The 26,377-nt window shown below is 42.0% G+C and overlaps 1 protein-coding gene and 1 long non-coding RNA gene across 7 annotated transcripts in view; one reads left to right on the top strand and one right to left on the bottom strand.

Annotated features, from left to right (window-relative positions):
* Positions 1–26,377, bottom strand: part of FRMD4A (FERM domain containing 4A) — a 520,746-nt gene that overhangs the window by 250,796 nt on the left and 243,573 nt on the right. Inside the window, exon 1 of one of the 6 annotated variants that reach the window (XM_055428714.2) lies at positions 543–1,136. The exons of the other annotated variants lie outside the window; for them this stretch is intronic. The gene's annotated coding sequence lies outside the window, so the exon portion shown is untranslated. Of the gene's footprint in view, positions 1–542; positions 1,137–26,377 lie in introns of those variants that run through there. 6 annotated transcript variants of the gene reach the window in all.
* On the top strand, positions 176–26,314 carry LOC129558173 (uncharacterized). Its single transcript, XR_008686382.2, has 4 exons — positions 176–328; positions 881–969; positions 6,668–6,788; positions 26,038–26,314. It is a non-coding gene; the product is annotated as an uncharacterized LOC129558173 (long non-coding RNA).

The raw sequence follows: 26,377 nt of genomic DNA, 5'->3' as shown, positions 1-26,377 counted from the left end.
GCCCATCGCCAGCTCGCGCCGCTCACGCCGAGCCTGGCCGCGCGCCAGGGCGCACCACCGCCGGCCCGCCCCTCGCCCGCGCGCCGAGCCCCGGGCCGCCGCGCCCAGCCCGCCGCATGCTGGGCGGCCCCGCGCGGCGGCCCCAGGACGGCGAGCGCGCTCGGGGCTGCGGGAGGCCGGGCGATAGGCTGGCTCCGGCGAGTCCCCGCGCGGCGGAGCGCGCCGCCGCCTCCAGCGCCCGCCGCAGGGCCCCGGCGCACCGCCCGCACCGAGACAACAATGAACGCGCCCGGCCGGGCCCGGCCCCAGCCCCGCCGGGAGGTCTCCGGTACTGCCGCGCTGGCCGAGCCCCCGGTTCCCTCTCTGCTGCGCAAGCGAGCGGGACAAAGTTAGGTCCTGAATCCGCCGCCGAACAGCAGAGGCTGTGCGGGGGAGAGCGGGGATTCCGGACCCGAGGACCCCGACTCTGTCCCCAGCAAACCCCGCCGAAACCCACCGCGAGAGGCCCCTCCTCCCACCTGGGAGACCCAGGAAAAGGCTACCTTGGTTAAACCTGGCTGAAGGGTCGGCTCTTCTCGCTCGATCTAGTCCAGTTTGCTTGCATTAATCTCCCCTCAACTCTTTGGAAATGGAAGTTCCTGTGAGATAACCTAGTCGTGGGCTATTGTCAGAATTCGCAACAATTACTGCGGAGGGGAGACTCCCCTTCAGAGCCCGGGGGAGGAAGACGGCCTGACACGGTCTCTCTTCAAAAAAGAGAAACAGACTGGGAGGCTATCCCGACCGAGAACAATAACTCAGTTCACATTGTCTGTCTAAATGTTTATTGCTTCAGGAGCTCAATTTGCCTTAGACACGTTTTCTTTTCTTTTTTCTTCAGGAATTGTCAAAACACGGTTGATGAAATAAAGGGAGAAGCAGACAGGAGCACCCGCTTAGTGAAGGTGGTAAAGCCAACTTGTCTCAGAGGTAAAATCTTTCTCTAGAACGCACTGTTCCCTTGAATTCCCAGGATCCATCCCCCACCTTCAAGGGAGGGACTGGTTCCCCATTCACCCTGGTTTGATGGAGACTCTAGTGTACTGGCACCATTATTTCCAAGGCACAGGCAGGAGTGAAAACTTACAAACTTTATGTTATAATGAAAAGAAAATCTCACACATCTTCCAAATTATCAGACACAGCTTGTATATTCTCTAAAGATCTCTGGGAAACACATTTGACAGCTTGAGGTCTGTGAATCAACAGAAGGTAAACTGCTGTACATACAGATAGTGTTGGAGGGAAAGGTTAACACCTATGATAAGGACTACCCATCTTATTTCAAGCTGTGGTGACCACCATGCTCCTGGGTGGAGGACTTGATTGTCTGAATCTGAGTAATGGGAAGCTGAAAGGGATGTTTCTGTACTTTTGAAGTCCTTGGGGATTGTTCTTTAGCAAAGCCCAGTTCTTTCATATAGAAACTGAAACCCATTTCCTTGTGTTCTGAAGCCCTTAGGGGGAATATTATTCTTTAGAAGCAGGTTATTTCTGGTGCTGATTTGTTTAGACTGCAACACCTAGCAGGTAGCGATTAAGGAGATGTTCAGAGGTAACATTTCTCTTCCAACTGTTAGTTTGCATTCTCAGAAGAGTCTTGGGGTTCCATCTACATCTACCTCCTGCCTTTCCACTGTGGCCATTGGAACTTTCAGTTCGTCCTGAACTCAAGCTGACCCACAGGCAAAGCCTCTTCCCAGGTTCCCTGTCTTACAAAGCAGCGTCCTTCCCCTCCCCTCAGGGAGAGAAGGGCCTCTCCTCGCCTTCCTCTCGTTCATTCTTCACTGCCAAGACATCACCAAGCCTGTCCTCATAAAGAGCTCTGGAAAGTTCCTTGAGACCAGCCCCTTGTCTGATTTGTTCCAGTGCCTGGTGCCAGGTGGTTAATCTTTGTGGCACGAGTAACCCATGCCCCTGGCCTTGGTCAGTGAGTATCAGCTTTCACCTCTGTGTCTCTAGCAGCTTCCTGACTGGATCCTAATCTTGTCCCCCAAACACATTCTCCACACCACCCAGAGTCATTCTGCTGAAACCCACATCTCATCACAGGACTTCTTTGCTTAAACCCATCCAGGTTTCCCTGGCTCTTAGGAATGAAGTCTTCACTTCTTCAGATGCCTGACAAGTCCTGAGCACCAAGCCTTCCTTATCCATCCGTCCTTGTCTGTTGCCACCAGACCTCCAGCATCACTTTCTCCCCTTGAATTCCATAACCCTATTCCAGGTTCCCTCTGTTCCTGCTTCTCACTCATCCTGTTGCTCCCCCAGGAGCCAGTAACTGTAGAAGCGACTCAGACCGTGTCACATCTCTGCTTACACCCATCCGGGCGTCTCACTGCTCCTGAAGCATCCGCCCCTCGCCACCCCGTGTTATTCTCCAAGTCCCTCGCTCTGTTTTGCCACCCAGGCCACTTTCTGCCCATGAATGGCTCTTTCCTTTTCTTGGCTTTTGCGTGTCTTGTTTCTCCTGCCCAGAATGCTCACCTCCACCCCCTCACTCTTTGTATTGCTGGCTCCTTGCCATCCTTCAGGTTTTAGCTCAAGTGCTGCCTCCTAGATAGCCTTCCCTGATCGGCACTTGGGAAGTGACCTCCCCATCTGCTCTTTGTATCATCAGCCTGTTTACTTCCTTCTTAACTAAGGTTGGTACTCACAGCCGCATGTTAAAGGCACAGACGGATGTCAGACTTCCAGACTTGGCTCTTGCCTCTGCCACCTGCTAGCTGTGCAACCTTGGGAAAGTGTCTTAACCTCTCTGTGCCTCAGTTTTCTCAACTACGAAATGGGACTCATAATACTACCAACCTCATTGAGTTCTTGTAAGGATTAAATGAATTAGTATATATGAAAAACTTAGAACAGGACCTGGCAATATCAGTGTGTACATGTGAGGGCCTCTTTGTGTTTTATTCTCACTCTGACCCTAAGGCCTGGGCTAGTACCTGATGCAGGCTCTCTTTGCCCGCTATGTGTTTTGTGTTTGGACCCCAAACTGAGAATGGATAAAAATTTAGAAAAGGAAAAACTACATTTGAAGAATTTAAGAACTGAGAGAAATTGGCTATGGCTAGATTGGGGGCAGGAGGAGAAGGGGACAACAGAGGATGAGATGGCTGGATGGCATCACCGACTCGATGGACATGAGTTTGAGTGAACTCCCAGAGTTGGTGATGGACAGGAAGGCTGTGATTCATGGGGTCGCAAAGAGTCAGACACGACTGAGCGACTGAACTGAACTGAACTGAAACTAGATTAATGAGATAAAATTTTAAAGTTAAATTATCTGGAGGTTAATGAAAATATGAAGGGAATCTATCCTCTCTTTCATCAGCAGTGATCCTTGGAGTTAATGGATGACAAGCTTTGCCACTCTGAATTCTGTAATGGTTTGTTTTCCGAAGAGAAGCCAGTTCCAACACTGAGAATTCAGGCAGTTTCTTGCAAAGACATAAAGAATCAAAGGACCTTGGCAAAGCGTTGGTCCATGGGCCATCTCTAACCTGTGGTTGTGATGAAAAAATAGAGAATGTTTCCATTTTAAGCTTGAATGTGATGCTTTTTGAAGCATTAAACTGAAAAAAGAAACATGGAAGGCCAGTTTCTGGACATATGCCTTTGTGTTTTGCTTTCAGTACTGGGGAAGATTCAGAAGGAAGGAGAAATACTTTCCTTTGGTTCTTCCAGAGGGCAAGCAGGATTTTGAGACCTGATAATGTGGGATTCTCATACAGAGCTAGGGAACTTTGTGTTCAAAGGAGTTGAAGTCTCCAGTAGAGGAGACGTGCTCTGAAGCTTGCAAATGGGGGATGGAGAAAAGGGTGGAGAAAAGCAGTAGCACCCCAGGAAGAAGAAAGGGGTGCCACCTGCAGCAAATGGAAAGACTCATACTGTATGTCTACAGAGTGCCTCAAGAGGGCGCTGCTCATCTGCCAGGGTAGCATGAGGACACTGGGTGAAGGTACCAAATTCTAGGAGGTGTGTCTTAGGCACAGCAAAGGATCTTAGGCATGGAATCTTTGGCTTTAAAAATGGACCTCAGTGGGACTTCTTTGGTGGTAAAGTGGTTAAGAATCTGCCTTCCAATGCAGGGGACGCAGGTTCGATCCCTGGTTGGGGAACTGATTCCACACACTACTGGGAAACAAAGCCAGCGTGCTGCAGCTACTGGAGCCCATGTGCCACAACTGGAGAGCCCACACACCGCAAGGAAGGTCACGCATGCCACAACCAAGACCTGATGCAACCAAATAAATAAAAGTAATAGAAGATGGAGGCTTCCCTGGTAGCTCAGCTGGTAAAGAATCCGCCTGTAATGCAGGAGACCCCGGTTCTATTCCTGAGTTGGGAAGATCCCCTGGAGAAGAAATAGGCTACACACCCCAGTATTCTTGGGCTTCATTGGTGGCTCAGATGGTCAAGAATCCACCTACAATGTGGGATACCTGGGTTCAATCCTTGGGTTGGGAAGATCCCCTGGAGGAGGGCATGGCAACCCACTCTTCTTGCCTGGAGAATCCCATGGACAGAGGAGCCTCGTGGGCTATAGTCCATGGGGTTGCAGGGAGTCGGAAACGACTGAGTGACTGAACAACAATATAAAATGGACCTCACATTCTCAGGTCCTTGAGCATTTCAGTGGCATCTCTGCTGGACCAATGACAAGAGACCCTTTTTATGTCATGAGGTCGAATGTGAGTTGGAGAGGAGAAAATGAGTAAATTCCTGCCACCTTGGTGAGAAAGGACATAGATTTAATTGGGATTAGAGGAGTAAACTAATATGACTTTTTTTTTTTTAATGCCCAAAGTTGCAGAGCAAAAATTATACACTCTTCACTAATAGAAAGTACATGGTTCTTAACTCTGGGATCTGAAGTCGTAGCTTTCCTAACAAGCTTGGGGCAAAACATGGAGCAGTTAGGAGAAGATGCCTCAGCTTGGATCTTAGCCAGAGTAGCACAGCTGGTGGAGAAAGATGGTCCCCACTCTTTCTTTTGTGTATCTGCCCAGCTGAGGACAGAACGCCAGCGTGGGGCGGATCTGAGTCAGGGCTGCATAATCCTTCTGTAGGAACCTGTAACATGGAATAGCCCTAGAATCCTGCTCTGAAGGTGCAGTGTGACCTTGAACAAGTCTCTTAATTTTTTGGTATCCATTTCTTCACCTTTAAAACTGGCCTGATAGGGACTTCCCTGGTGGTCCAATGGCTAAGACTCCTCACTCTCAGTGCAGGAAGCCTGGTTTCCATCACTGGTCAGGAACTAGACTCCACATGCCACAACAAAAATCGAAGATCCTGTGTGCCACAGCTGAGACCCGGCACAGCCGAATAAATATTTTTGAAAAACCGGCCTAATAATCATTTCTCTCTCTAGCCTTATTAAGACCATGGATTCAGTAGATATTAAATATTTTCAAAACCATACAGCTGACCACAATTGATAGCTAACATTATTTTGAGTGTATACATTCTGTGCCAGGCACCATGCTAAGAACTTTCCAAAACATTCGTTAATTTGATCATCACAAGAGTCCTATGAGGTGGAAATTATTTTTCTCTCTCTTCTACAGATGAGGAATCTGGGGTTTTAAAAAGTGAAATAACAAGCTGAAGGAACTGTGTTCCTCACATTTGAACCCAGAGCCATCCTTTAGTGACTCTGAGCTCTTTTCATCCAAGCTTGACCATTATATACTAATACACGTGACATATACAGGCAATCTCAGTGAGCAGGGCCATGCACTTACTTTGATATGCACTTTTAACTGTGGATTGAGGGGCTTCCCTGGTGGTCCACTGGTTAAGAATCTGCCTGCCAATGTAGGGGACATGGATTCGATCACTGGTTGCCGCAGAGCAGCTAACTGGTGGGATCGCTTAGTTGCCGCAGAGCAGCTCAGCGTGTGCTCCACGACTACTGAAGCCTGCTCCCTCTAGAACCCGTACCCTGCAACAAGAGAAGCCACTGAACTGAGAAGCCTTTACACCGCGACTGGAGAGTAGCTCCTACTCATCAAAACTAGAAAAAGGCCACGCGTGGCCATGAAAAGCCCCGTTCACCGCAGTGAAGACCCGGCACAGACAAAAGTGAATAAATTTAATTTTTAAAAGTTATGCATTGAGTCCCGCTTGGAAGGCATCTAGGAAGAGGGTAGTATGTTGTATTGTCATATTAGTTCCTAACCTGTACCAAAGAGACATTGTTTTACATTCATGTTTCTGGAGAACAAAAGTGGCATGTTTTCTTTCTACACTTTCACCAGATTTTGAGGATAAAGCAAGACCCCTTTGGGGGCAGGTTAAAGTCCTTGACTGGCTTTAAGTAAACCTGATTATATTTTTATACCCAATCCTTTTTTCTTCTTAATCCCAGGTCAATTAAAGGCCAATTCTGAGCCACTTCAATCAAAAGAAAGAATTATATCTCCTCTCCTGGCCTGACAGCAAGCACTTAAGTCCCCAGTCCCTGGGTATATGAAGAAATCATCTAATAGCTGTGTTTTATGTCATTATTTTTTTAAATAGCAATGCCATTTTAAAATAGCTATGTTTTATAATCTTGTTATGTTCTCATTACATGAAATTGTTGCTTATTATTTTTTCCTGTTTGGGAATCCTGATTTAGATTGCCTCAACTCAGAGCAGCAAAAACGCAGGGCGAGTCTTTGTGAAACACAGACAAGAATCAATCAAAACATCACAAGCTAATTAATGTCATTTGGAGCCCTGGGAGCAGCTGTATCACAGTGAGTACCATAGTATAAAATTGGTGTACATCAGAAGTACACTCAAGGACATAGGTTAACTCTCTCACCAAATCCTTTCTGTTTATTTGCTCTGAAATATGTATTAACAATAGTTAAGTCTTGGCACTTAATGCCAGATACTGCTTATACACTTTACATACAATAACTCATTTAATCTTTTCAACAACCCTGGGGGGTGGGGTCAGTGCTATTATTAACCCAATTTGGAGGGAAGGGAATAAGGCAGAGAGATGGTTTATAACCCACCTCAAATCCTATAGAGGACAAGTAAGCAACAACCAAGTATCAACAACTCTGAGTTCAGAGTTGAGATTATTGACCCTCACTCAACTCACTATCCAATGGTCAAGTATTAAATTAGGAGGCATTACTTCCCTTATTCCTAACACAGTGTCTATCAGCGGGAACTTAGTATTTGTTACTTATTTGTGGGCCCATCACTGCCTTATGAAAGAGCATTAAGAGAAATATTTGTGAATTAAACAAAAAATTTTCAGCAAGCATTTCTCTTTCAGTTGAAACTTCTAATAGAGAAGGCTTTTGTGCAGGTGGCATCAATCATCAATCTCTCAAGCAAGCAAGAAGAATGTGTTGGAACCATGAGCCAGTGTGGGGGGAAGGGGCCCAGGATTTAAGAGAACAGAGGACCCTGTGCCCTGGGGGAGAAAGCAACTCAGTTTCCAGAAATTGAGATGGGGCTAAAAACTGTCATTAAGTGATGACTTGTGATGTGATGACTTTTTTTCTGCCATCAAGTATAGATCAGACCTACCCTAAGTTATAATGGCTAAGAATTCACTATAATTCACGTCATAAATAAAGTGGGCTCAGTGCAGCAGATTTCTAGGGTTCTGATTCAAACAGGAAGTTGGTTAGGCTGTTTGCTGAGATGGGAATTGGATATGCAAGATTAGAACTCACAAAGATATATGGGTGGAAAAGGAAAAAGATTGGCAATGCCTGTACACGAAGGAAATCCTAAAGGAAATCAGTCCTGAATATTCACTGGAAGGACTGATGCTGAAGCTGAAGCTCCAATACTTGGACCACCTGATGCAAAGAACTGACTCATTGGAAAAGACCCTGATGCTGGGAAAGATTGAAAGCAGGAGGAGAAGGGGATGACAGAGGACAAGATGGTTGGATGGCATCACCGACTCAATGGACGTGAGTTTGAGCAAGCTCCGGGAGTTGATGATGGACAGGGAAGCCTGGAGTGCTGCAGTCCATGGGGTTGCAAAGAGTCAGACATAGCTGAGTGACTGAACTGTACACATAGGGCATTTAAACCTATGGCACTTGAAATGAGATTGTCCAGAAAAGATACCACAGGGGGAAAGAGGGCTCAGGATCAAGCTCTCAGATAGTGGTCTCAGACTTAAGCCAGGGATCACCTGGAAGACTTGTCAAAACTGATCCCCTGGGTCTCACCTTCTCCAGCGAACTCCCCCCCCCCCCACCTCACAACAGAGTTTCTACTTCATAGATCTAAGTTGGGGGTGCAAGAATCTGCATTTATTTTTTTTAACTTTTTATTTTGTATTGGAGTATAGCCTATTAACAATGTTGTGATAGTTTGAGGTGAACAGTGAAGGGACTCAGCCATACATATACATGTATCCATTCTCTCCCAAACTCCCCTCCAATCCAGGCTGCCTTACAACATTGAGCAGAGTTCCAAGTGCTGTACGGTAGGTCCTTGTTGGTTCTCCATTTTAATTATAGCAATGTGTGCATGTCCATACCAAACTCTTCAACTATCCCTTCTCCCCATCCTTCCCCCCGGCAATCATAAGTTTGAATTATGATATCTGATCAGTTCCCAGGATGTTGATGCTGCTGGTCAGCGAGCATCACTTCTGCCGCTGCAGCCTTGGCTTTGCTCCAGGCACTCTGGCCTCCCCACTGTTGTTCTGGCCCCTCAAACTCCGTCTGTCCCAGGGCCTTTGTATGCTGCCTGGAATGTAGCTTCCCAGATATCAATGCAATCAAGTCCAAACGTTTTTCAGGTCCCTGCTCAAATGTCACCTTAAAGAGAGACTTTCTGACCATCTTTTTTTTTTTTTTTTCCCTAGTAATGAGACATGGAAGCAAGTTTTCTTTCTTTTCCTTAGTGGTCATTTGGTTTTTCAAATGCCAAACTCACTGTGATCTATGACCATCTTTCTTAAGAAAGTAACTCCTCTCACTCACTCTCCTGCTTCTGCCTGTCACCCTCATCCCTTCCCTGCTTTTTTTTTTCTCTCTAGGTTGCCCTTCTCACCTTCTAACAGACTATATGGCTTATTTACTTGTGTGTTTTGTTCATTATCAGTTCCTCCCATGAGAGGAGGGATTATGTCTTTTTTTCTTTTTGCTGACTCTCTCAAGCCTAGAACTGTCCCTGGCACATATCAAATGTCCAATAAATATGGATTAAAGGATGAATTTAATGAAGGAATAAAGATTCTTGCCTGTATAATTGTAGTTTTAAGGATTTAATTCTGGGACTTCCCTGGCAGTCCAGTTAAGACTTTGCTTTCCAATGCAGGGGGTGCAGGTTTGATCCCTGGTCAGGGAGCTAAGATCCCACATGCCTCCTGGTCAAAAAACCAAAATGTGAAACAGAAGCAGTGTTGTAAGAAATTCAATGAAGACTTTAAAAATGGTCCATATCAAAAAGAATCTTAAAAAAAAAGAATTTAATTCCGATGGAAATTCTTTATAACTGGTTTCTTCCATATCAAAAATGAAATATGATCATGTTGTTCCATTCTGAGAGAAAAAAAAAAATCTCCTCTCATACCTGGGGGTAAAGTCAAAGATATTTGATATATTCCCCAGTAGGCACTAGTTGGACTGGGAAATGACAGGGAACACACTCAGGTAGTTCCCATTGCCTACCTGGTTAACAGCACCCTTTTGCTCTATAATAGCCTGTGCATATCTCTACCTACTTTAACCATTTCTGCATTTGTCTGCATGCCTCACTCAGGATTTCCTCCAAGGTAAGAATCATGGTGGTGCTTATTTTTTGTTTTTATTTTATTTGAAGTCCTCCAACTTTATTCATCTATATAAATATATATATTTAATGTTGTTTTACCACTGTTTTTTGGCTAAGAATTATGATCATTATCCAGTAGATTTTTTAAGTGAATCCTTTCAGCTAATAAAAAACAGAAGAAGCATCTGTGATGGTAGGAAACAGCATTTGATCAGTGTTTATATGCAATTCCCTATACTTGTTTTAATAAAAGTGGCCTAAATTATAGTCAGTCTGAAGCTATAAATGAGCCAGGGCGAGCTGTGCCCTGTGTACGCACTGTTGGCACTGTGGAACTTGTGCACTGCGCTCTGAAGATTCCTAAAAGCATTCATGAAGGCCTGATGAAAACACTTCATAAGCCTAAATTCTGCCTTGAAATGGATATGTTTCCATCTCTCCTCTCAGTCTCTACTTCAGTTCAGTCCAGTCGCTCAGTCGTGTCCGACTCTTTGTGACCCCATGGACTAAACAGTCCATGGAATACTCCAGGCCAGAATAGTGGAGTGGATAGCCATTCCCTTCTCCAGGGGATCTTCCCAACCCAGGGATTGAACCCAGGTCTCCCACGTTGCAGGCAGATTCTTTACCAACTGAGCTACCAGGGAAGCCTGAGGTGAGGATGCTGGAGGGCAATTTTCGTCTTGAGTTCTCAGTAGAAGAGTGGATACAGGAGAGATGAAGGAAAGTATCTTTAGAATCTTCAAGGATGCCTTCTGTGCTATTTGCAAAGAAAATTCCCTTGGAAATGGTTATAACCTAAACTGGGATCAGACAATAATAATAATAATGGCTATTATTTATTGAATGGCACCAGGAACATTATGTGAATCATCTTAAATTCCTGCAGCAACACTGCAAGTAGGTGTTGAGTCCAGCCCCGAGGCCATAGGTGGGAGGCCTTGCCCCAAGGCCACAGAAGCGGAGCCCAGAACCAAGGCCACCTCTGAAGGAGGCTGAACCCCTTTGTAACTGTTGCCAAAATTCCTCTTGACCATTGCCAGCAGGCATCCTGACCCCAAATTATGCAAAAATGCCCACCCCAGTAGTCACTCTATGGCACCCTAACCAATCACCTACTGCCAACCTTCCAGCAGGAATTTTCTTTGTCTTGAGGTTATAAAAATTGGTTATTAACCCATGAAAAATGGTTTACTCTCCTTGGTCTGTCAGGAGGTTGGCCCACAGCATTCGCAGTGCCCACATTATTTCTGCTGTTTGTTCTTAATAAGCTCACTCCCTTATGAAATGCTGCGTGTCTGGAAATTCTTTTCCAATCTGTGCTTGGACTGCCTCAACAGTAGGTATTATCAATTTCGATTATATAGATCCAGAAAATGAGGCTCAGAAACATTAAGTAACTTGCTGAAAGTTCATACCCAGAAAGAGGCAGATTTGAATCCAGGCATCCTGGAATGCATGGTCAAGTGGGCCTTAGGAAGCATCACTACGAACAAAGCTAATGGAGGTGATGAAATTCCAATTGAGCGCTTTCAAATCCTAAAAGATGATGCTGTGAAAGTGCTGCACTCAATTTAACAGCAAATTTTGAAAACTCAGCAGTGGCCACAGGACTGGAAAAGGTCAGTTTTCATTCCAATCCCAAAGAAAGGCAATGCCAGAGAATGCTCAAACTGCATACAACTGCACTCATCTCACATGCTAGCAAAGTAATGCTCAAACTTCTCCATGCCAGGCTTCAACAGTATGTGAGCCATGAACTTCTAGATATTCAAGCTGGATTTAGAAAAAGCAGAGGAAACAGAGATCAAATTGCCAACATCCACTGGATCATGGAAAAAGCAAGAGAGTTCCAGAAAAATATCTGCTTTATTGACTATGCCAAAGCCTTCGACTGTGTGGATCACAACAAACTGTGGAAAATTCTTCAAGAGATGGGAATACCAGACCACCTGACCTGCCTCCTGAGAAATCTGTATACAGGTCAAGAAGTAACAGTTAGAACTGGACATGGAACAACAGACTGGTTCCAAATCAGGAAAGGAGTATGTCAAGGCTGTATATTGTCACCCTGATTATTTAACTTATATGCAGAGTACATAATGAGAAATGCTGGACTGGATGAAGCACAAGTTGGAATCAAGATTGCCAGGAGAAATATCAATAACCTCAGATATGCAGATGACACCACCCTTATGGCAGAAAGCAAAGAACCAAAGAGTCTCTTGATGAAAGTGAAAGAGGAGAGTGAAAAAGTTGGCTTAAAACTCAATATTCAGAAAACTAAGATCATGGCATCTGGTTCCATCACTTCATGGCAAAAGGTGGGGAAACAATGGAAACAGTGAGAGACTTTATTTTGGGGGGCTCCAAAATCACTGCAGATAGTGACTGAAGCCATGAAATTAAAAGACGCTTGCTCCTTGGAAGAAAAGCTATGACCAACCCAGACAGCATATTAAAAAGCAGAGACATTACTCTGCCAACAAAGGTCCATCTAGTCAAAGCTATGGTTTTTCCAGTGGTCATGTATAGATGTGAGAGTTGGGCAATAAAGAAAGCTGAGCACCAAAGAACTGATGTTTTTGAACTTTGGTGTTGGAGAAGACTCTTGAGAGTCCCTTGGACTGCAAGGAGATCAAACCAGTCCATCCTAAAGGAAATCAGTCTTAAATATTCATTGGAAGGACTGATGCTGAAGCTGAAGCTCCAGTCCCTTGGCCACCTGATGTGAAGAAGTAACTCATTGGAAAAGACCCTGATGCTGGGCAAGATTGAAGGTGGGAGGAGAAGGGGACGACAGAGGATGAGATGGTCGGATGGCATCACTGACTCGATGGACATGAATTTGAGTAAACTCCAGGAGTTGGTGATGGACAGGGAAGCCTGGCATGACCATGGGGTTGCAAAGAGTTGGACACGACTGAGCGACTGAACTGAACTGAACTGATGGCAAATAACATAATTTTTTTAACAAAATATAGGAATGTTCTTATTGAGCCCAACAACCACTGGAACCAGTAAATAATCATATACACAGCTGGGCACCACCTGTGACAAACAGCTGTATCACACCATTTTGCCCTGTGCCTGCACCAGTAGCCACTGCATCATTTATCAAGAATGCTCCACTTTTAAGCCTCTGGGAGTTTCATGGAAAAAATCTAGTAGTTTTAAAATTTGTCTTTTTAAGAAAACTTTAAGAAAAGTGTCTCTGAAATTTGACTTTTAAAAAGAATAGTTTCCTGAGCATATCTTTTCCCTCAGCCAGAGGAAACTGCTGGCTGAAATTTTCAAACTCAGAGATGAATTGTTAGTTTTCTTCATGGAATGCAAATAAAAACGGACAAACAATCCCCCTCCCCCCGCCAATCCAAGACTACAGCCCTTAAAGGGAACCCTAGTACATTGTTGGTGGGAATGTAAATTGGTGCAGCCATCCTGTCCCTCCACTTATGAAGCTGCCATTCTAGTGGAAAAGCCAGGCAATAAACAAGTAAGTGGGTAAGTACATAGTTTATGAGATGGGAATGGCTGTGGCCAGGAGGGAGGTATATCATGTGGAAATTGGATTGTAGAGAGAGAGGGCAGAGCCTCCGAAAGGCGACTGTAATGAGTGGGTAATGAAGTTTGGAAAGTGAGATGAGGCTTGACCATATGTAGACCCAACACCTTTCTACCTCCCTGGGGCACATTTGCATTCTGCAAAGGAGAAGATGGCCATGGGCAAGATGAAGAGCTATCAAGTGACTCAGCTGTGGCCCCTGCTGTGCCCAAGAAGGGGAAGGCACCAGTGAACACCTCCTGTTCTAAAGGTGTCCTGGTTTCCATTTTGCTAAGTCTAATCCACAGAGTATACTTTAGTTTCAGTGAAACATTTTACAAAGTTTCTCTTATATACCTGAATTCTATAATTGTAACATGAGGTGTGAAAACATTCAAAAAGGAGTGTATCTTGGTGTCCGTAGAGTCAAAGCTATGGTTTTTCCAGTAGTCATATATGGATGTGAGAGTTGGATCATAAAGAAGTCTGAACGCTGAAGAATTGATGCTTTCGAATTATGGTGCTGGAGAAGACTCTTCAAAGTCCCCTGGACTGCCAGGAGATCAAACCAGTCAATCCTAAAGGAAATCAACCCTGAATATTCATTGGAAGGTTGAATGCTGAAGCTCCAATATTTTGGCCACCTGATGCGAAAAGCAGACTTATTTGAAAAGACCCTGATGCTGGGAAAGATTGAAGGCAAAAGGAGAAGGGAGAGCTGAGCATGAGATGGTTAGACAGCATCACTGACTCAACGGACATCAGTTCAGTTCAGTCGCTCAGTCGTGTCTAACTCTTTGCGACCCCATGGACTGCAGCATGCCAGGCTTCCCTGTTCATTTTACCAACTCGCAGAGCTTACTCAAACTCAATGGACATGAATCTGAGCAATCTCTGGGAGACAGAGGAGGACAGAGGAGCCTGGTGTGCTGTAGTCCATGGGGCTGCGAAGAGTCAGACATGACTTAGCAACTGAACAACACATCTGGGGAAGGGATAAATTAGGAGTTTGGGGTTAACAGAAAACACACTACTATATTTAAAATAGATAACCAACAAGGACCTACTGTGTAACACAGGGATCTCTGTTCAATGTATTATGATAACTTGAATGGAAAAAAAAGTTGAAAAAGGATATATGTATATGTGTAACTGAATCACTTCCTTGTACACCTGAAATTAACAACATTGTTAATTAACTATGCCCCAATATAAAATAAAAATTTGAAATAAAAATTAACAAATAGGAGTATACCCTTACCATGGGCAAGTTCATAACTCATAAAATAACCATGTGCAAAGAATGTCAATTAATGAAATCATATAGTAAATATTAAGTAACTGTATTCAATATGTCTGTGATGAGTACTGACAGTAAAGCCATTATCAACAGTATGCTAAATTAATATTATTGACTAATATCAATAATCAATGGCATTCAATATTACTCAGAATAATAGCAGTTGTAGTCTAATAAGGTTTATATTGGTCCCTGGTTGTGTAGCACAGAACCTTGCTTATGGTTATATATAGATAACTATTTTTAGTAATCCTTGGTTGAAATTATGAAGAATTCTTATCAGATTTTCAAAATGAGCAAAACTTAAAAGAGAGCTAAAAAGCAGAATTCATAAAGGTCTGAGAAGCTTTACGAGAATGATGGATTTAACAGGAAATAAGGGTTTAACCAAACCAACTATATATACATAGGATGAAAAAAAGCAGTTAGTATTAAAAAAAAAAAATCCTGAATTTTGTTGATGACACACTTAATTAGGAACTGGAGTGTTACAGGGTTGGCTCAAAATCTTGTGCAATATTAATACACAAAATAAACCAGAGTGTTAACAGAGGGGTTTATAGGACCTATATATTCAGAACATATGCTAACTACTGAGTTTAATTTCATGGACTACGTTTTAAGATGAATGCTTGAAATTTTAACTGTGTCAAGATGAACATAATTAGGGATGCAAAGCTTTCAGGGCCAACTTCAGTGATTGAAGGGAACAGTGATGTTTAGTCCCTGAAAGAATAGCTCTGGTGAGGGAAGGCAGGAGCCAGCTACCTGGAGAATTGACCTCAGAGAGATCTGGTATGTTAAGTGCTGGTACAGGAAACTAGAATCTTGGGGACCGAGGGGCTTTAAGAGTGCAGACTTTACTGTGACTTTGTAACTCAGACCTGCTAACCAATGGGGTGGCCTCCTTGTGACACAGTGGGTGGGTATCCCTGCAGGGGCTAGGCACCACCTGTGATCCTACAGGTGAGAAGCCCTCCCTGGGTGGGCAAATGGACTCCTGACCCTGAGTTCCCTCTGAGTCTCGGAGTCAGGGAGCAAGTACCACCAACGAAGAGTTCCATTTGGGTGGCTAGCTCAGGCACTATGGGTTCCCAACACTAGTAATTTGTATTCAGAGAACAAACGTAACATTGTCTGACTTTAAGCAGCACTGAAGGCATGGGTTTTGAGAAGTAAACACTATCTGGAATGGTGCTGACTGCAGGTCAGTTAGAAATGCAGATCACTCCAAGATAGAAGTCTGCTGTTCATTTATTGAGTTCCTCATCCTCAAAGGCTGCCTGACCTAGCTTGGCCTGGAATCCTCTAGAAGGTTTCATCTTATCCACCTCCCCCTCTCCCTACCCACCGCAGACTGTTTCAGAGAGCCCCTCTCAGTTCTGTCAACTCAACCACACACTTCAAGCTGCCTGGTCCCCACTCCAGACTCTTCACTCTGGTTTTGGTTTCTGCCTTCTCTCTTGGGTTTTCTGGATGGTTCCTCACTTCTTGAGGCTGCTTTCATCCAGTTCTTGGACCTCATTGCTCCTTTGGCTGCTCTTGGGGTTTAGCCCTGTCCACCCCCTCTGGCTTTGGGAGCTTGCAGCTCAAGTCAAGTTCTCACTGCCCTGGAGGAAAGGGCCAACAGGTGTATAATTGGCATTCAATAGCCCTGTAATAATTCCATTTATTGACTATCTATTTAAGTGCCAGACATGTAACAGTCTATGTTTCATTTAATTCCTGTAAATGACACTTCACAGGAGAAGAAACTGAGGTTTAGTGGCTAACTTGCATAGGTTACTCAATGAGAAACAAAACTGGAATTCAAACCTCTCCATCTGCTTCCCATGTCTCTATTTTTCTCTAGTTTTGAGTCAGCACTTTAATAAAATGATGCCAGGTTTTCAGTAAATATTTGTTGATTAATGCTTTTTTTGTTTGTTCGCTTGCTTTTAGGGGATGAAGAAAAACATTCTCTTCATTTTCATTTAAAAAAAAAAAAAAGCAGGCCATGATCTTAGGACTCTCCTGGAACAGTGGTTGAGTGGATTTAAAATGAAAGCTCTATGTTTGACAAATTTGCTGTGAGATTTTATACTTGGATAATTCTAAATGGGGAAAGAATCATCTCTGTGGGCCTACTGAAGTTTCAGCTCTCAAAACTTAATTGAAATTATAAATGAAATTTTAAAAAATTCAGTATAGCAGGAATGAGTCATACTATCTGATAAAGACTCTCATCACCAAGTAGTGACTTGAATTTAATGAATAACAAGTCAGGCGATGGCCCAGATGACAAATGTGTGTGGCACCAATTGTGGCAGCTAGGGCCTGATTCAAAATTTATAAGTATGGGATAGATTGTCAGGAAATTCTTTGACTTTACCCAATTCCTCTCTTTTTTTGTATCTTAATACTCTGAACAAAACATTTTTTTTAATAATAAGCACACACATTATACTTTTATTCCCCCTAGGGAAGAAAAAAAATCCAAACCTAGAAACTGTAAATATCAAATTTCACGAGGCAGCAACTCTGAGCAGAACAGAAACACACTGTTACAGGCTTCCTTGGTTCCTAAATTGGCAGGAGTGACAGAGATGTTCCCCTCATCCCACAGGCAGATGGGACAGGAGATCCAAGCCAGCACCAGGCACCATCTTTACTGGATGTATGGCTTTGGCTAAACTGTTTAACCATCTTCAGGCCCTCAGTTTTATAATCAATAAAAAGGGCGATAAATTAAGCAAAACGTACAAGACAGCATAGTAAACTATAAAGTACTCTATGGAAAGTGGTTGCTACTACTTTAGTCCATAGTATTCCAGTGGGGAGAAATCAACCCATCTGCTATTAGAATTTTACAAAATAGAAATAAAGTCATGGATGTAGGAAACAAACTTACGGTTACCAGGAGGGAAAGGGGAGGATAAATTGAGAGATTGGGGTTGATATACAGACACTGCTGCTGCTACTGCTGCTAAGTCATTTTAGTCGTGTCCGACTCTGTGTGACCCCATAGACGGCAGCCCATCAGGCTCCCCTGTCCCTGGGATTCTCCAGGCAAGAACACTGGAGTGGGTTGCCATTTCCTTCTCCAATGTGTGAAAGTGAAAAGGGAAAGTGAAGTCGCTCGGTCATGTCTGACTCATAGCGACCCCATGGACTGCAGCCTACCAGGCTCCTCCGTCCATGGGATTTTCTAGGCAAGAGTACTGGAGTGGCTTGCCATTGCCTTCTCCGTATACAGACATTACTACATATAAAATAGGTAACTAATAAGGACCTACTGTATAACACAGGGAACTTTACTTAATACTCTGTAATGACCTGTATGGGGAAAAAAATCTAAAAAAGAGTAGCTATATGTATGTTTATAACTGATTCACTTTGCTGTATACTCAAAACTAACACAAGATTGTAAATCAACCATACGCCAATAAAACTCTAGAAAAAAAAAGGAGATCCTTGTTCTAAAATTGCCCACAACATGTTCTCTCCCTGATTACTGTTTTTCTCCTTTGTATTCATCATTTCCTAACATAATATGTTTGATGATTTGTCCATTGTCTGTTTCTCCATATTAGATGATTTCCTGAAGGCATTGTTTTTATTTTTTTTTTGTAATTAATTTATTTTTTATTGGAGGCAAATTATTTTACAATATTATATTGGTTGGTTTTGCCATACATTGACATGAATTCGCCCTGGGTTTACATAAGTTCCCCCTCCTGAACCCCCCTCCCACCTCCCTCCTCCCTTTATCCTCCCTCTGGGTCATCCCCGCATGCCAGCCCCGAGCATCCTATAACATGCATTGACCCTGAACTAGTGATTCGTTTCACATATGACAACATACGTGTTTCAGTGCCATTCTCCCAAATCATCCCACCCTCACCCTCTCCCATAGAGTCCCAAAGACTGTTCTATACATCTGTGTCTCTTTTGCTGTCTCGAATACAGGGTTATCATTTGTATCTTTCTAAATTCCATATATATGCGTTAGTATACTGTATTGGTGTTTTTCTTTCTGGCTTACTTCACTCTGTATAATAGGCTCCAGGTTCATCCACCTCATTAGAACTGATTCAAATGTATTCTTTTTAATGGCTGAGTAATACTCCATTGTGTATATGTACCAAAGCTTTCTTATCCATTCGTCTGCAGATGGACATCTAGGTTGCTTCCATGTCCTGGCTATTATAAACAGTGCTGCAATGAACATTGGAGTACATGTGTCTCTTTCAATTCTGGTTTCCTCGGTGTGTATGCCCAGGAGTGCGATTGCTGGATCATATGGCAGTTCTATTTCCAGTTTTTTGAGGAATCTCCACACTGTTCTCCATAGTGGCTGTACTAGTTTGCATTCCCACCAACAGTGTAAGAGGGTTCCCTTCTCTCCACATCCTCTCCAGCATTTATTGCATGTAGACTTTTGGATAGCAGCCATTCTGACTGGTGTGAAATGGTATCTCATTGTGGTTTTGATTTGCATCTCTCTGATTATGAGGGATGTTGAGCATTTTTTCATGTGTTTGTTGGCCATCTTTATGTCTTCTTTGGAGAAATGTCTGTTTAGTTCTTTGGCCCATTTTTTGATTGGGTCATTTATTTTTCTGGAATTGAGCTGCAGGAGCTGCTTGTATATTTTGGAGATTAATCCTTTATCCGTTGCTTCATTTGCTATTATTTTCTCCCATTCTGAAGGCTGTCTTTTCACCTTACTTATAGTTTCCTTTGCTGTGCAGAAGCTTTTGATTTTAATTAGGTCCCATTTATTTTTGCTTTTATTTCCAATATTCTGGGAGGTGGGTCATGGAGGATCCTGCTGTGATTTATGTCGGAGAGTGTTTTGCCTATATTCTCCTCTAGGAGTTTTATAGTTTCTTACATTTAGCTCTCTAATCCATTTTGAATTTATTTTTGTGTATGGTGTTAGGAAGTGTTCTAGTTTCATTCTTTTACAGGTGGCTGACCAGTTTTCCCAGCACCACTTGTTAAAGAGACTGTCTTTTCTCCATTTTATATTCTTGCCTCCTTTGTCAAAGATGAGGTGTCCATAGGTGCGTGGATTTATCTCTGGGCTTTCTATTTTGTTCCATTGATCTATATTTCTGTCTTTATGCCAGTACCATACTGTCTTGATGACGGTGGCTTTGTAGTAGAGCCTGAAGTCCGGCAGGTTAATTCCCCCACTTCCATTTTTCTTCCTCAAGATTGATGTGGCTATTCGAGGTTTTTTGTATTTCCATATAAATTGTGAGATTATTTGTTCTAGTTCTGTGAAAAATATCGTTGGTAGCTTGATAGGGATTGCATTGAATGTATAAATTACTTTGGGTAGTATACTCATTTTTACAATATTTATTCTTCCAATCCATGAACATGGTATATTTCTCCATCTATTAGTGTCCTCTTTTATTGCTTTCAGTAGTGTTTTATAGTTTTCTATGTACAAGTCTTTTGTTTCCTTAGGTAGATATATTCCTAAGTATTTAATTCTTTTCGTTGCAACAGTGAATGGAATAGTTTCCTTAATTTCTTTTTCTATTTTCTCATTATTAGTGTATAGGAATGCAAGGGATTTCTGTGTGTTGATTTTATATCCTGCAACATTACTGTAATCATTGATTAGCTCTAGTAGTTTTCTGGTAGAGTCTCTAGGGTTTTCTGTGTAGAGGATCATGTCAACAGCGAACAGTGAAAGTTTTACTTCTTCTTTTCCAATTTGGATTCCTTTTATGTCTTTTTCTGCTCTGATTGCTGTGGCCAAAACTTCCAGAACTATGTTGAATAGTAGTGGTGAGAGTGGGCACCCTTGTCTTGTTCCTGACTTTAGGGGAAATGCTTTCAGTTTTTCACCATTGAGGATAATATTTGCTGTGGGTTTGTCATATATAGCTTTTATTATGTTGAGGTATGTCCCTTCTATTCCCACTTTCTGGAGGGTTTTTATCATAAATGGATGTTGAATTTTGTCGAAGGCTTTCTCTGCATCTAGAAGGCATTGTTTTTAGCCACTTTGTTCTGTGTTGTATCTCAGAGCCTTGAATGATACTGACTCATACTAAGCTCAGTAAATTCTTGTTGAATTAATACATGTCAAATGATATTTCTAGTTTCAATGACCCCATCCTAGCCCCAACTGGGGTACCAACATTGTTTTGGAAGGAGGCTTTGAGAGTGATTTATTCATCCATGTATTCATTCACTTTACTGATGTTTATAGAATGTCTACTATTGGCAAAGCTCTGGACCAGGTGATAAAGGAACCGTGCTAAGTGTGAGGTATGGATCTCAATCAAGACTATTGTGAAACAAATAAGATCATCTGTACCCTTTTTCTAGATGTATGTTACTATATGACATCTATTTTTCTCTTTCTGACTGACTTCACTCTGTATGCCACTCTCTAGGTCCATCCATGTCTTTACAAAGGACCCAATTTTGTTTGGAAGTCCAAAAGGAAGGGGATATATGTATATGCATTGCTGATTCATTTGTTCATGATATTGTAAAGCAATTATATGCCAATAAAATTAATTAAAAAAATAATATTGTAAAACAAAGCAAAATAGGCTTTGTAAAAAAAAAACACACACAAAGGATTTCAAATACATATTTAAATGATAGTGAAAGTCAGTCAGTTGTGACTGACTCTTTGCAACCCTAATGGACTATACAGTCCATGGAATTCTCTAGGCCAGAATACTGGAGTGGGTAGCCTTTCCCTTCTCCAGGGGATCTTCCCAACCCAGGGATCAAACCCAGGTCTCCTGCATTGCAGGCAGATTCTTTACCAGCTGAGCCACAAGGGAAGCCCAAGAATACTGGAGTGGGTAGCCTATCCCTTCTCCAGCAGCTCTTCCTGCCCCGGGAATCAAACCAGAGTCTCCTGCATTGCAGGTGGATTATTTACTAACTGGGCTATCAGGGAAGCCCAAATGTCCCCTAATTCCTAGGCTCTATTCTACTTGGTATCTTTATAGCTCATTTATAGATATCTTGCTTTGGGAGGCTTCATCTTAGATTTAGAAGGTTTCTCTTAATTTCCAAAGTGATATCTGATTGGGCGTTGAAGAGGAAATAGTGTATTCTCTGGTTTCTTCCACACTTGCTTAGGAAATGGTTTCAATTACAGTAGATATGTGTGTGTGTAGGGTGCACAAAAATTTAGGTAGAATTTATTTTGTGATTTAAATATTGCTCACACATTTGTTTTTATGTACACATAGAAAAATATGACATTCTTTGAAAACCTCTGCCTCTCTCACTATTTTTTTTGTAAAATTTTACTGTTTGATAATTTACTTGTTGATTTTTTAAAAACTTTACTTATTTTAATTAGAGGACAATCACTTCACAACACTGTGGTGGCCCCTGCCACACATCGTCATGAATCTGAAAATTATTATCTACTTTATAATAAAAAGGAAATAAAACAAAAACTTCCAAGCAAAGCAAAACTTGAACTTCAACTTATTGCCAGCTTTCACTGAAAAGGCTATTGAAGTTTGACTTATAGAAGCAGGAGAAAGTTTTGAATGTTTTTCTTTTTTTCATTGCAGTATGCTTCATTTACAAAGTTATGCTGGTTTCACATGTATAGCAGAGTGATTCGGTTTTTTATATATATATATATGCATGCATTTATCTATTCTTTTTCAGATTCTTTTCCATTATAGTTGTTACAAGTTATTGAATATGGTTCCTTGTGCTATACAGTACGGCCATGTTGTTTTATCTATTATATATATATATTAGTATGTGTCTTAATCCCATACTCTGAATTTATCTCTTCCCCCCAATTTCCCCTTTGGTAACCATAAGTTTGTTTTCTATGTCTGTGAGTTTTCTATGTCTGTTTCCCATCTGTAAATAACTTCATTTCTACCAATTTTTTTTAAGATTCCACATATAAGCAATATCACATGATAATTTGTTTTTCTCTGACTTGCTTCAGCTAGTATGATAATCTCTAGGTCCATCCATGTTAAATAAGTGGGTTTAAAAGATAACATTAATGAATAAGGTTGATGTGCAAAAAAAAAAATAGTCCCTTAGCAAAAAAGATTAAAAAGGAAATCCCTGTTCTAACATGGTGACTTTAAATAAGCCAGTGGTCGGTGACTTTGTTTACACTGCAGTTGGGGATCATTTTATTTAGGAAGCTGCTCATTCATCATTATACTAATGAGTTAATAAGCAACTAGATTCCTGTTGTTTCCATTTGTGTGCTGCCCCACTTTACTTCTGGGAAGCAATAGTATAAACAGTTTGAAAGAAAGGGTTTGAGAGGGAAAGAAAACAGAGCTAGAGACTTTCAGAAATATGCTTTCAGGATATGTATCTCAAAGAATAATGCATTATTGCTAGCCTTAGAGTGTAGAAAATGTGTCACAGTGATGTATATTTATATACAATAAAAAGTGCCAATGAATGAAAAAGTAGCAATTAAGTGGAAGAGTATCTCTTTCGAAATCTTAAATTTTTAAAAATCTGGATTGAAATTCTGCCCCCAAATGCACACCTGACCATCTAAGAGGCTACTGAAAACTCTCTCTCCACAGTCCCAAACCTCTCCCATCAGTCAGGAGGGGAGGGGAGTTTTTTTAATTGTAAAGTTTACAGCAATGGGAGAAAGCCTTCAAGGGAAAAGCAATTTCAGAGTCACAGCAAATCTATCTGAAAGCAGTTAGATGAAGAAAAATAAAGTCAGGCATTTTAACATTCCTGTAACATCTAGGCACTATTTTGGTGGAAACAAAACTATGTAGCTACTGATGTAATTTCCGTCCAGACATTTGGGTCTTGTTCGGACAACACTGCAGTGCTGTCCTTAAGGTCATGACAAGATTCTTTAACTGAACTCCTGCATCGCCTCCCTCAAACCCCACCTGCCCTAACCTACTCCTACTCAGTTATTTAGACCCAATTATTTAGTATATTGAGCTCATTTGTCCAGAATGAGATGATTGCTTCAAGGTGATTATAGGTATTCTTTCTAGGCTGTAAGAACCTATAGTACAACATACCCTTTAGTTGCACTCAGATTCAGACACATTATCAGAACTTGAATTTTAATATTGTGGATGTGTATTGGAAAACCACTGTACCTAAGAGTATTTCCCCAACAGTCCTAGGAAGTCAGAAATCAAACACTGGTTCTACCCTGGGAGCGCTCTGTTTTAGGCAAGTACTCTTCATTATTATTCCAAAAATTTTTTACACACATTATGTTTAAAAGGGCCTGGGAGCCAGTTTCTATATTAATGCATTGTTTTCTTTTTCTTTGAAAAATCCTTCTGTTGCTCTTAGAATGGGAGGAGTTCTGTACAGATGCTTCAGTAGCAGAACAGTAACAAACATGGAAATTCGTACTGTGGTCAGGCACTGTGCCAAGCACTCTGTTTATCTTCGGTCACTTAACTCTTTATCCCCATTGCACAGATGAGGAAGAGTCACAGAGCTAGTGAGAGCCGAGATGAAATGCAAACTCAGACAGCATGGTTCCAGTGTCCTCACATTATTCCATATTGTTTCTCTAGCAAGCTCTGCCTCCTTATGTTAAGAATTCAGAAATTTTGTATGGCAGCTGTTATGGACTGAATTTGTCCCCCACCAAATTCATATGCTAGAGTTTTAACCCTCAATATGATGGGGTCCTTGAGAGGTGATTAGGGCTGGATGAGGTCATGAGATTGAGATTAGTGTCTTTGTAAGAAGAGGAAGAAGGACTTCTCTGGTGATCCAGTGGCTAAGACTGTGCTCCTGATGCAGGGAGCCTGGGTTTGATCCCTGGTTAGGGAACTAGATCCCACTTGCCACAACTAAGAGTTCACCTGCTGCAATTAAAGATCCTGTGTGCTGCAACTAAGACTTGGCACAATCAGGTAAATAAAATATTTTTTTTTAAAAAGAAGAAGAGGGAGAGACACCAGAGCTTCCTCCCTGTGAGGTGAGGACACAGTGAGAGGGTGGCCACCTACAAACTGGGGAGAGAGCCCTCACCAGACACCAAATCTGCTGGCACCTTGACCTTGGACTTCCTGGCCTCCAGAACTTTGAGAAATAAATTTCTGTTGTTTAATCCATCTCATCTAGGGTAATTTTTTAAATAGTAGCCTGAACTAAGACATGGCAATTCACCTGTCCATCTTCTATCTGTCTACCCCTGATATTGTTGATACGCAGTGAAGAATAAGAAGTTAAGGAACTATGAAAGTAAGCAGATGGGCAGTGGTCTTTAAGAGCAATGTTAATACATGTATTATAACAGCAATTAAAGATATTTATGGAGCCAGAAAATTTGTTTGCAAATATGTGGTCCAACTCTTGTTATTTTATAGAAGAAGGTAGAATCCAGAGAGGTTAAGTGACTTGCTCAAGGTCACATAGGGAGAAAGCAATGATAGCCCACTCCAGTAATCTTGCCTGGAAATTCCCATGGACAGAGGAGCGTGGTAGGATGTAGTCCTTGGGGTCTCTAAGAGTCGGCCGTGACTTTTCACTTCCATGCACTGGAGAAGGAAATGGCAACCCACTCCAGTGTTCTTGCCTGGAGAATCCCAGGGACTGCGGAGCCTGGTGGGCTGCTGTCTATGGGGTCGCATGGAGTCGGACAGGACTGAAGAAACTTAGCAGCAGGAAGAAGGTCACATAGAAGTTAGAACAAGGTTGTTTATTTTGTGGGATTAGAGAAGATTGCCTTCTGTCCAAAGGGTAAGTAGGGTCTGCTCTGAAATAAAAAGCTCTCCTTCTCCTCCCATGTTGACTCACAGTAGTAGATGCAATTCCCATTTTATTATTCTAATGACAAGATCACACTGCTTCTGATTAGAAAAAGCCAAAATATTAGACAATTAGAATCAGATGATGCTGCTTAAAAATAATTCAGAAACCAGCAAGTTCAGTGCTTTGTCATTTTTTTTTTTCTCTTTCTAGGATATAGTCAATAGAACTGAATCATTTCAATGAAGCATGTGACAGAAATGTTGACTATTTCTGCCATGTCTGTCTATTTACGACTTCTTCAGACTACAGCAATTGTCAGCAATAAATAGATGATATTCAAACAGTGGACTGATTTGCTATGCAGTATTATAACTAACTGGGAGTAGTTCATTCTTTGACTAAATTATACTTGTAAGAACTGAGAAAATGGGTGATAAAAAATGCACTCCATCCAAAATCATAATCAAAGGTCATTGTGTATTTTCTTGAAAGAAATAACAAAGTACGCACATTTTAGACACAGAATAAATCAGAGTAGAAGACTCTGTGGGAGCGAGTCTTTCCAGAAGCAGTTTGATATATATAAGAAAGTCCATCTGTTTGAATTTTATAAACTTACCAACATTCCCTTGAGAGGGATACTATAGTGTACATGTAAATAAACCACTTTCTTCCTCAGGTGTTTATCAAGGCCAAGTAAAAAGGTCAAGGACACAACACAGCAGCCACCAGCCTGGTGGTCCTGAGTGTGGACTCGGCTTCCTCATTACTGGCATCACAATTTCAGTCAGTCTGTGCCGGCTGGGCCAGCAGTGGTTAGAACAGTTCTTTAAAGTCATGAGCCTAGCTGGAAATAAACCTCGCTGTGTGTCTTGAAAAATAAAAAAAAAAATAAAATAAAATAAACTCATGAGCCTAAGCACATTATGTCTCAGATCAGATTCCTCCAATACTTCCCATCTGATTCAGAGTAAAATCTAAAGTGTATACACCAGCCTAGAAAAAAAAAAAAACAAACA

The sequence above is a fragment of the Moschus berezovskii genome, chromosome 15 (genome assembly GCF_049115385.1).
Source record: "Moschus berezovskii isolate FMDL1 chromosome 15, NW_MosBer_1.0, whole genome shotgun sequence".
Classification (NCBI taxonomy): Eukaryota; Metazoa; Chordata; class Mammalia; order Artiodactyla; family Moschidae; genus Moschus; species Moschus berezovskii.
Note: the sequence above shows the minus strand (reverse complement) of the source record. Positions and strands in the feature narration are given on the sequence as shown.